This window comes from Herpailurus yagouaroundi, unplaced genomic scaffold (assembly GCF_014898765.1).
Source record: "Herpailurus yagouaroundi ecotype Mexico unplaced genomic scaffold, PumYag 163, whole genome shotgun sequence".
Lineage (NCBI taxonomy): Eukaryota > Metazoa > Chordata > Mammalia > Carnivora > Felidae > Herpailurus > Herpailurus yagouaroundi.
Window position 1 is genome coordinate 61,260,165 of NW_024412404.1, and position 11,737 is coordinate 61,271,901.

Genomic DNA, 11,737 nt, shown 5'->3' on the forward strand with positions numbered 1-11,737 from the left:
AAAAGCTGATAGAAGCGATCCAATCGAGAAGAGAGTGGATAAAGGATGTGAACAGGGCGCTCAAGAGAGCACGAAACAGAAAGGTCAGCCAACAGGCAAAGAGGCTTAAGTGTACCGGTGTTAAGGGAGCTTCAAATTAAAGTAGCGATGTAATATTTCAACCCACAAGAGTGGTTAAAAGTAAAACAGCACAATGCGTGTGTAATGGAGTATAAAACCTCTTACGTGTGTATGTGTATTTATGCAAACGTGCACTTACCAGTGCACTTTTGTGTCTGTTTACAATTTTATGAGCGTGGAGAATAAAGGCTTCCTTATAGATCGCTAACATAAGTTACTTATGTTGGTGCTGGAGGGAGGTGGGAAGGAAAGAAAGGGAGAAAACAAAGTCAAATGAGAAAGGAAAACAGAAAAATAAGAGTTGTTAAAAAGCACTGATGACGTATTTATATACGTGTGTGAAATTATATATGTGCGTACATATGTAGATTTTATTTTGCAAAGAAGACATTTCCTCAGATCTTGAAACCATTAGTCTATTGCCTCCCCATCCCCATTTTATTATAAATTTTAAAACATGAATAGAAAAATTGAAATACTACAATATATGCCTTGATAGCTTTTACCTAGATTCAACTGTTGGTAACAGGTTGATATATTTGCTTTATCTATGTGTGTGCCCGTGTGCATAATGTATATATCTGTATTTACATACACACGGCTACTTACAGAACTATTTGAAGGTAAGTTGCAGGCAAAATTGTCACTTCATCCCTAACTGCTTTAGCATGTATCTTTTATAAATAAGGACATTTCCCCCATATATCCACAACACTATTATCACACCTAAAAAAATTAACACAAATTTCAAAATGTCATCTAATATCTAGTCCATATTCAGTTTTCCCCAGCTGTCTCAATGGTATATATAATGTTCACTGTTTCTCACCTTTTTTTTTTTTTTAAAGTTTACTTATTTTGGGAGAGAGAAAGTAAAGAAGGGGCAGAGACAGAGAGAGAATCCCAAGCAGGTTCCGCACCACCAGTGCAGATCCCGACGCGGGGCTCGAACTCACGGACCGCACGATCATGACCTGGGCCGAAGTCGGATGCTTAACCGACTGAGCCACCCGGGTGCCCTGGTTTTCATTTTTTGAACCAGGATCCAGTGATGTTTTATGCATTGCACTGTCATTTCTTTTCAGGTTTTTAAAATCTGGATTTTCCCCTAGGATATCGACCTTCCCAAGAGTCCTGGTTCACCCGCACACCATGAGTTAATCCTCCCTGTTGTCATTTGACCACGTTTACCTTGAGTTGCCTGGCGTAGAAAGCTACAGGGTGCACTGAATCCCCCCCTCCCCGACACTTTGGTCTATGTCTCTGTCCCACCTTCCATCAGGCACAGTATTTCTTGTTCTTGGGCATCCAAGGTCCTTGGGGGTCGACCAGTCCTCCCCCATAGGAGTCCGACTCCTGTGCTGTGCTCCTTGCTACAATTCTGTCACCTGGGCCTCAGCAGTTACCTCCTTGCCGTCCTCCATAAATTTTGTCCTGTTCCAGACTGAGCAGAGGTAAAGGCTGATGAGCTACCACTTTACTAGGAGGTGCAACTCCAGTTAAAGGGCCATAGGGAGGAGGGAGAACCCGTACAAGGATGTGCTGGCCCACTAAGTTCAGTAGACTGGTCTTGCAGAACCAAGATACTGTGAGGGGTCCAGTGGCCCCATCTCTCGTTAATCAAAGGCTTACCCCCTGAGACTTGACCACCCCACACTTCCAGGTTGCAGAAGTCCCAGAGCCGTCTGCAGTATCCCATGCCCCAGGGAAGACCAAGGCAGGAGGTAAGACCTTGTCACGTGCTGCCCGCTGGAAACTGGCCAAAGCACTCCCTGCTCTGTGGCTAGGACGAGAGTTTCTGAAGTGGGGCTGAAGAGGTAGGTATATCCCATGAACGTCTCTGGCCGGTGGTCTGCCTCTTGTTCTCTCGGTCATTGACTTATACCCTTTTTGGTTGTTGTTTACCATGATTTAGGAGGGGTGACAGGAGGCAGGAAAGATAAATGCACATAGTCAATTCTTCACCATGAATAGTGAGTATCTTCATTTGTTTTATGTGCTTCCCGAAATATGAAGATGTGAACTCAGTGGTGTGCTGGGAAATGCTGCATGAGTGGCCCTCTGGGGGCGGCGGGGGTGGGGGGAAGCCCTGATTTGTAGCATTTGCTCATTTTCATGGTGCAAATCCTGCCACCATGGCCAATTTCCGGCTCCCGATGTAATGGCACTGAATGCAGAGTTGGGAAGGGACACAGACAATTAGCTCCCATGAGCTGGTACAGGCCAGCCCCAACACACTCCTGTGTGTTACCCGAATAATAAGCAATGAAGGACACGGTAATTGTAGGAGGCCTGCTCCATGGTCAAGTTGAGAGCAGCAGAAAAAGTAAGCAACAAACAACCAAAACCGAAAGGGCAGTCCTCCACTGGCCGACCCCGTATACACAACGAATCACCAACTCACAAATGAAATATTAGAAAATATCTTGTTCCTGACACGGGGGCTGCTTCTACTTCTCAGCTGTGCCTGACTTTTCGGGGTGATATACAAAGCCATGTAAAACATCAACGACAGGAACGACAGCACCAATATGCGCTTTGAGGAGGACGCAGAGAAGTGTCCTACCTGTTGAGCCTGCGGGCTTCACGACCAACCAGACTTCAGATCTGATCTCCACTCCCACCAAATAGTTATAGGAATTCCAAAGGACCCAGCTCTTCCAGTAACGTCAGGGTCTCTGGGCCCACACACTTCGCTCACACAGCCCAAGCAAAGGGGAGACAGGCCTCCTGGCGAGTCCTCAAGGGGCATGACTGGAAAATCAAAGCTCACCTAAGAAAATGCTTCATGATGGCGTCAGTATCCACTAGAAGGCCCTCGAGGAAATGACTTTGAGGCTGATCCCGTGTTGACACACACCCGGGATGGATCCTGAATGGAGCAGGGTAATTAGTGGTGTAATGACCACAGGCTGGCACTTGTCCACCTTCCTCCAGTTCTGCGGAATTGAATAATGCATAGCTCCTGTATGGTTGATGAGCGTCAACCAGGTGTTTATAGAACAGTGTGCCTGGAGGCTTGTGGCTTTCTTAAGTCCTGGCTGGATGGCAAAGGTCCTAAGTCCCGAGAGGTCTTAGCGATTCAGCTAGATTGTGTCCCCACAGCTCAGGCTACTTACGCAGGGCTTGTGTTCCCACTGATGCTTATGGTGCTCCGACATACCTGGATGTGGCATCCAAGTCCGCACTGACCGTATCAACGATATCTATTCTTAATGGATTTTTTTTTTCAACGTTTATTTATTTTTGGGACAGAGAGAGACAGAGCATGAACAGGGGAGGGGCAGAGAGAGAGAGGGAGACACAGAATCGGAAACAGGCTCCAGGCTCTGAGCCATCAGCCCAGAGCCCGACGCAGGGCTCAAACTCACGGAACGCGAGATCGTGACCTGGCTGAAGTCGGACGCTTAACCGACTGCGCCACCCAGGCGCCCCTATTCTTAATGGATTTTGATCGTATTTACTCCCAGATTTAGTCTGTCTGGACCAAAGAGGCCCCAAGCTTGCCGCCTGCCCTTCCCAGCAGCCCCAGGGTCATTTCCGCGGTCCTTCCCTGGGCGGCCTAGCCTAGGCCCCAGAGCCATGGTTTTACAAACATGGAGACAGGTAAACGCTGTCCAGTCTTTTTATGCACTTATGTCAATTGGATGCCAACTGGTGAGAAACGACTCCAACCAGGAATGACTTAAGCAAAAGAGTATTTATTACCTCACGTGTCAAGAATTCTGGAGGTAGGCTGGTTCAGGCCGGGTTAATTAAGCGGCTCAGATATTATCAGAGGCCCAGGTGCTTTCTGTTTTTCCACTCCGTCACAACCCTCATGTTACTTATTGTCCTTAGGCCTGTTCCCTGTCGTTACCGATCGGTGCCCCAGTGCCCAGCCCTCTGGCCAGACACAGTGAAGTGAGTGGCAGAGGGGAGCCGTCTTCTCCTGTGTGTTTCCCTTTACCAGCAAGGAAGAACTTGCACCGGAGCCTTCTAGAAGTTGCCCCTAACACCTCACAGTCCAGAATTTCATCACAGACCCACCCTTAACTGGTCGGTGGCAAAGGGAATGTATTTCCCGTGAAAGGTGTAGATCGACATTGAACTTTCTGAGCTGCCTGCCTAAAGCACATTGCCATCTGGGGTTGGAGAAAATCGGGGTTTGTTCAAGCCACGTGAGTGAGGAGAAGCGGCTGTAGGACAAGCGACTCACCGCGTCTGCAGCCCCCCGGGTTTTGGTGACAACAGAGCACCCAAGAAACATGCCCATCCTGATTCCCAGGAAACGCTCTGGAGATCTTCATTTTACACAGGAGATAGTGTTGACTCCTTGTGTACCCAGAGGGATCTCTATGTGCCACTACATTTCACTGCTGGTCTGGAAGGGTGTAGACTTCCGGATCAAAAGCACTGTGCCCGGGGACTTTGAGGTATGGTTCCGCCACCCTCCAGCACTCACTGTGTCTGAAGAGGTGTCTGAGGGAAGTCTGACTCTCATACCTATCTGGTAAAATGTTTTGGTCTCTCTGGAACAGTTTTGAATTTCCTCTTCACCTTTGGAGCTCTGAAATGGCACCCCAAATGTCTAGGTGTGGGCCTTCTTCCATTCGTCCCTCGGGGCACTTGATGGTCCCTGGTAGTCTGAATATCACACCTTCGCTTCCACCCTTATGTGTACTCTTTTTCCCCCTCTGCTTCTGGAAGTCGAATAAAAGTAATATTTTGCCTTCTGGGTCTATCATGCTTGTTTCTTCACCTTTGCTAATTTTTCTGTTTGGGTCTGCTCTAAAGTATATGAGGTTTCCTTGGCTGATCTGGACCATGGGGGCAAATCTGGTCTACTACGTGTTTTTCTACGGCTTGCAGGCTAACGTATATTTTTAACTGGTGGAGAAAAAGAAAAATAATACTGCAAGGCAGTTGACAATTATAGGACACTTACATTTCAGTGTTCATACATAAAGTTTCATTGAAGTACAGTCCTGCCTATTCGCTTACATATGGTGTCCGGTTGCTTTGGGCTGTAATGGCGGTTACACAGCTGTGGCAGAGACCGTATGGCTCACAAGGCCTAAAATATTAACTATCTGCCCTTTACAGAGAAAGTTTGCTGATTCCTGTCCGAGAATACCAGCATGGATTTTAGCCATGCTCATTCTATTGTTCAGGCGGTCCACTGAAAGTTTTCTTCAACAATCAATATATTTTTAATTAGTATAGTTTTTAAAGGGAGAGAGAGAGAGAGAGAACAGGGGAGGGGCTGAGAGACAGAATCCCAAGCAGGCTCTGTGCTGTCAGTACGGAGCCGGACACGGGGCTCGAACTCACGAACCGTGAGATCATGACCGGAGCTGAAACCAAGATGGGACGCTTAACCGACTGAGCCACCCGGCTCCCTATTTTTAATTATTTTTAATTTCTAAGAACTTTATTTCTCTGGTTATTCTTTGTATCAGATGGGTGAGCAGTTTTGTTATGGGTTTAATATTCATTTTTAAGCGTTTTGGGCAAGTACAAAAAAGAACGCAAGTCATAAGTGGGAAATTCAATAAATTTTCACCAAGGGAACACGTTCGCATAACCAACCAAAAGATAAATAAAACGACCGACAGGCCAAAAACCTCCTCTGTACTCCCATATGCTACCAACCAAAAGTAACCAACTATTTTGACTTCTAATTGTGAACTTTATTGGAATGGAATCATTCGGGATGTATCTCTCTAGGTCTAATTTCTTTCACTCAGTATTATGCTTGTGAAATCCACATCGTATGTAGCCATCAGTTTGCTCGCATTTCTAAGTACTATTCCTCGTATTTCTAAATACTATTCCATTACACGAATATGCCACAGTGTAATTTAACACTTCTATTAAAGTTGTTTTCAGTTTGGGGCTATCGAAAATAGCACTACTATAAACATTCTTGCACATGTTATTGGGTCAATGTCTATTAATCGGGAAGAGATTTCTGAGGCACAGAATACGTTCACCCGTAGCTGATACTGACAAATTCCCACCAGCCGTGTTGGAGAGGTCAGTTCAAGGTCCTCACCAGCGCTTGGTAGGATCAGTCTTTTTAATTTTAGTCGTGCTGCTGGATACGTGTTAGTTTTCACTGTGGTTTTAATCTGTATTTCTCTAATGACTAATGAGTTTGGGAGATTTCCATGTGCTTTGGGCCATTTGGCAGCCTCTTTTGTGAGGCATCTGCTCAAGTATCTTGCTTAGTTTTCCACTGGGTTGTGTGTCTTTTTCTCACTGATTCATAGGAATTCTTTATGTATTTTGGAATGACTGCCTTGTCACTCCGCATGGCTTTCCTTTTTTATACTCTCTATGGTGTTTTTTGTCTGTTTGATGACTTTTTAAAAATATTTTGTGTGTATGTGAGAGAGAGAGAGAGAGAGAGAGTGAGCAGGGGAAGAGCAGAGAGAGAGGGAGGCACAGAGAATCTCAAGTAGGCTCCACACTGTCAGTGCAGAGCCCGATGCAGGGCTCAAACTCACGAACCGCGAGATCACGACTTGAGCCCAGTCAAGAGTCGGATGCTTAACCGACTGAGCCACCCAGGCGCCCCTAACTTAATTTTTTGAGTTAAAAATGTTTACCTTAAATTTTTTTTTAATTCTAATTTTTTCCCCTCACAGTTATGCTTAGGAGATCTGTGCCCACTTTGCAGCCATGAAGATAATCCTGTGTGTTTTTTTTTTCCTAAAAGGTTTTTTGTTTTCCCCGTCACAAGTTGACCTTCAATCAATCTGGAATTGATTTTTGTTAATGGCGTGAGGTTCTGGCTGGGATTTGTTTTTCCCGCGGGGATATCCAGCTGACTCGGTTTCATTTCTAGAAAGTGCCATCTTTTCCTATCACGCAGACGTGTCGCCTTTGTTATGAATATAGTGACTGTATATGCGCGGGTCTTTCTGGATCCTGTGTTCCACTCCACTTCTCTGTTTCCGGTACGTGCACCAATACCACACTGCCTTCATCACTGTGGCTTTGTAGTAAATCTGGACACCTGGTCATGTAAGTCCTCAAGCTCTGTGCATCTTTAAGATGGTCTGGGTTGTTCTTGGCCTTTCTCATTGGCCCATAAACTTGAAAACCAGCTTGTCAGTTTAGACACACACATTAAAGGAAAAAAAAAAAAACTTCTGAATTTTTATTGGGATTGCACTGAATCTGTAATTCAGTTTGGGAATATCTTTATAATACTGACTATTCAAATTCATGAATGTGTCCTTCCTTCCTTCCTTCCTTCCCTCCCCTCCCTCAGGTCTTTGAAAATTACCATGGATACTGTTCTGCATTTTGCGGGGTGTATAGATTTTGCAACATCTTTTGTTAGATTGATTCCTGGACATTTTGTTTTCTGACGCCACTGTAAAGTGATATCATTTTTGAATTTAGTTTTCTACGTGTTTGTGGCTGGTACAATAGATTTCTGTATATTGACCTCATATCCAGTGACCTTGAATTCACTTAGCTGTAAATCTTTTCAACTGCTAATATTCAAACACGTTCCCTGTGAATAATGGCAGTTTTTTGCTTTTTTTTATCCTTAAATTTTTTTCCCTTGCTTTATTGCACTAGCAAAGACCTCTATTACACGATATTGACAAAAGTGGCGGTGAGCAATCGTATCTTATTCTTAATCTCGAGGGGGGAAAAGTTTCAATATCTCACCACTAAATGATGATGCTCATTCGGTTTCTTTGTCTGGTACTCTTTTTCAGTTTAACGAGGTTCCTTACTATCCATATGTTTGTTATGAATGGCTATTGAATTTTATTAAGTGCTTCTTCGGCATCTACTGAGATGATTGCATAATTTGATAATGCGGGACATTATTTTGATTGAATTTAGAATGTTAAACAACTTTCCAAATCTTAGCATAAACCCAACTTAATAACGATGCATCATCCTTTTTTATCTATCGTTGAATTTGATATAGTTAGATTATTATCTACCATTAGATATTAGTGGCTTCTAGTTTCCATTTGCTATCCTTGTTCTTCGTTATTTTTGTCTTCCACTCTTTTTTCTGCCTTTTGTTGTTTGAATTGAGCATTTTATAGGATTCTATTTTCTCTGCTTTCTTAGCATGTCAGGTATACCCTCTCTTTTTCCATTTTTTCAGCGGTTGCCCCCAGAGTTTGCAAAATATACTTGCAATGAGTCCAAATCCCCTTGCAAAGAACGGTATGGATTGGGCAAGTGCCTTATAGTCCTGAAATGATCCTCTTCCTTTCCGTCCCTTTCATCATTGCTGTCATTCATTTTACTTAAATGTAAACATACACTAGTCTTTGGGTACATGCTAATATGGTATACGTATATACGATATACACAAAACCAAACATGACTGAATACATCGTGGCTCCAATTATTTTGAGCAAACTGTTCTCTGTTTGGTCAGTTAAGAAAAATAAGTGTTTTTACCTTCACTTATTTCTTCCTTTATGTAGATCCACATTTCTGCTCTATTTTTTTCCTTCTAAAAAACTTCCTTGTAACATTTCTTGCAGGGAAGAACTACTGGCAAACATTCCCTCGACTTCTGTTCATCTGAAAAGCCTTGATTTCGCCTTCGCTTTTGAAGGATAATTCCACAGGACACAGAATTCTAGGCTGGTGGTGTTTTCGTCTCAACACGAAACAGTCCACTCTATTCTCTTTTTCGCGTGGTTCCGCGGGGGATTCAGAGGCATTTCTTCTCTTTTTTTAAATTTTTAGAGAGCATGAGCGGAAGAGGGGCAGAGGGAGAGAGAGAACAAACGCAAAGCGCAGAGCCCGATGCGGGGCTGGATCTCATGACCCTGGGATCACCACCCGGGCCAAAATCAAGAGTCGCATGCTCAACCAACTGAGCCACCCAGGCGCCCCTCTACCATTTCTTTTTGGTTTCTTTTTAGGATTTCCATCTCTCCGCTTCGGTCGCCCACCTGTTCTTGCGTGCCGTCTCCTTTATCCGTCGGAGCCCTTGGCATAGTAATCACAGTTGTTTTAAATTCCTGGTCTGAGAATTCCAACGTCCCTGCCATGCTTGGTTCGACGCTTGCTCTCTCTTCACATTGTGGCTTTTGCCTCTCAGTGTGCCTTATAATTTAGAGTGATACTCGGACATGATGCACCAGGTAGAAGGAACGTACTGGGTAAACAGGCCTTTAGGGATGTGGTGGTGACGTGTCGGGAAGCATTCTACGGTCCCGCGATTGGGTCTCAGTTGTCTAGTGAGCCTAGCTAGCCCTGTGGGCCGTGAATTTCACAAGTGTTTCTCCGTGTTGTTCTCTCCCTCAGCTGGGACAGGGTGGCTGGAGTGGAGTTGGGTATCTCTCTTCCCCACAGCCAGTGAGGCTCTGGTTAACGCGTTTCCCTTGAGGCCAGGGAACAACAGGGTGCTCAGACCCGTGTCAGGCTGGCTCTTTTCCACTCCCCCTGCCGGAACCCGAGGGGGTATTTTTCCGTCTGATATTTACCGTGGGAATGTGGCTGAGCTCCTGGAAGTAAATTTCACAATATCTGGGGGAGGCTCCCTCATGACCGGGTCCCCCTGGAGTTTTCAACTTCAGACTTGCCTGCGCTGAGCCTCGAGCAACTTTGGCAATTAGAGCTCAGGATCTCCTACCACGGCCCCGGTTCCCTCTGCGGTTTCTGCTCGCAAATCTCTGCTCTGGGAAGCCGTGACTCGCTATATTCGCCGGTTTCTCCGGCACTGGGAGAAGTGGGCACGCGGTCTCCCCCTGGCTCGCGGACTCCAGAAGACCCGTTCATGTTTTCACTCTATCTGGCTGTTTACTTGTTGGGACGGAGTGGCCACTTCCAAGCCCCTGACGCGTGGCGCTGGAAGCCGACACTTACCGCTGGATTTGATTTGCTCATATTTGTTGAGGTCTTCCGCATCTATGCTCATGAAGGATGCCGGCCTGTGATTTTCCTTCCTTGCTGATGGCAGATTCGGAGACAGCCCGCTACCCACAGGCTACACAGTGATTCTTACAGAAGCCCCGCGGATGGGGATCCGGAGACACCTGCTGGGGGAGCACCTTCCCGCTCTGCTCGACCTGTTGCCTTGCGCGGTTTGAGCCTTTCAGTAAACTGAGTCACCGTCCAGTGGCAGGCCCGAGGCAGTATTATTCACCTCTGATTCCTCCCTTTACCTCACCCGTGGCATCCAATATATTGACAATTCCTGTTGTGGTATTGCCACCCAAAATCAAAATTCAAAGAACTCCTGGGGCACCTGGGTGGCTCCGTCCGTGAAGCATCCGACTTCGGCTCAGGTCGTGATCTCACAGCTCGTGAGTTCCAGCCCCGTGTCGGGCTTTATGCTGACAGCTCAGAGCCTGGAGCCTGCTAAGGATTCTCCCCCTCCCTCTCTCTCTCTCTCTCTCTTTCAAAAATAAATAAACATTAAAAAAAATTAAAAAAAAAAACTCAAAGAACTTCTCACGTCTTCACTGCCATAGCCTCGTCCCAGTCACGGTCTCCTTTTGCCCGGACTTCTGCAACCGTCTCTGACTCACCTCCCTGCCTCCCCTCTTGCCCTGTGTCCCCACAACCTCCCCAGTACTCAGAAACCAGAGAGGTCTTAAAAAAATCTCTATCTGGTCATGTCACTTCTCTGCTTTTATCCTTCTACTACAACCCCCTTGTAGCTAGAGTAAAATCCAACCTTCTTACAGGGTTTCAGAAAGGACACAGTCCTTGGAGAGCTTATAAATCTCGTGTTCTACTCCTTTTGTTCTAGGTCCAGACTTCTAAGTTCTCTACCAAATGACCAGTGTTTCTCTAGCCGCGGAACTTATCTGTATAAAATAGTAGGTTCGTTCCTATTATCTGCCCACCTTCCCCACACTCCTTGAGGGCTGGACATCCACTGACTTGTCCCGCTCAGCACTGGGAACAGTACCTCATCATAAAAGGTGCTGGGACATGCTTTGTGACAACCTGCTTTATGTAACAATCGATCCAGTCCACCTGTGGCTTGCCTTCCAGAGTTTCCACAGACTCTGGCTGAAGACTCCCTTTCTTGTTTTTCAAGGCTGATTTTGATTTTTGTAAAATGTTCATTTTTGAGACAGAGAGAGAGAGAGAGAAGAGAGGATGAGTGGGGGAGGGGCAGAGAAAGAAGGGGACAGAGGATCTGACAGCAGAGAGCCCAATGAGGGGCTCGAACCCATGAGCGGTGAGACCGTGACCTGAGCTGAAGTCCGACACTTAACCGACTGAGCCACCCAGGGGCCCCTCAAGACGAATTTTAAAATCTTTTAAAATATCTTTTTTTTTTTTTTCCATTTCAGTGGGAATTTGCAAGGAAGGAAAGACAGGTGTATATATTTAGCCGGTGATTTTTGTCCTCACAATGACATGGTTTCCCCTAGCAATAGTTAATGTATTTATTCATTTCACTCATTACTGAGTGCTTGCTACGAACCAGGCACTGTACTGGGCTCTTGGGACATACGAGTGAACAAAAAGAGACAAAGCTTCCTGTCTTCAAAGCTGGGAAAACCTGCCACAAATAATAGAACTAAAGAAAAATGATAGAATAGGTCAGAAGGCGGTAAGTCATATGGGAAAAAGATTAGAACAGGCTGGGGGGGGGGGGGGCAGGGTCAGGGTGGTCCGA

At 45.7% G+C, this 11,737-nt stretch overlaps 1 long non-coding RNA gene across 3 annotated transcripts in view; it reads right to left on the reverse strand.

Moving 5' to 3' along the window:
* LOC121037361 (uncharacterized) overlaps nucleotides 1-10,995 on the reverse strand; it is a 102,465-nt gene extending 91,470 nt beyond the window's left edge. For 2 of the 3 annotated variants that reach the window (XR_005793737.1, XR_005793738.1), the window contains exon 1: nucleotides 10,953-10,995. This is a non-coding gene — a long non-coding RNA (uncharacterized LOC121037361). Of the gene's footprint in view, nucleotides 1-259; nucleotides 352-10,952 lie in introns of those variants that run through there. The other variant, XR_005793739.1, reaches the window with a different exon arrangement.
* Nucleotides 10,996-11,737: the final 742 nt, after the last annotated feature.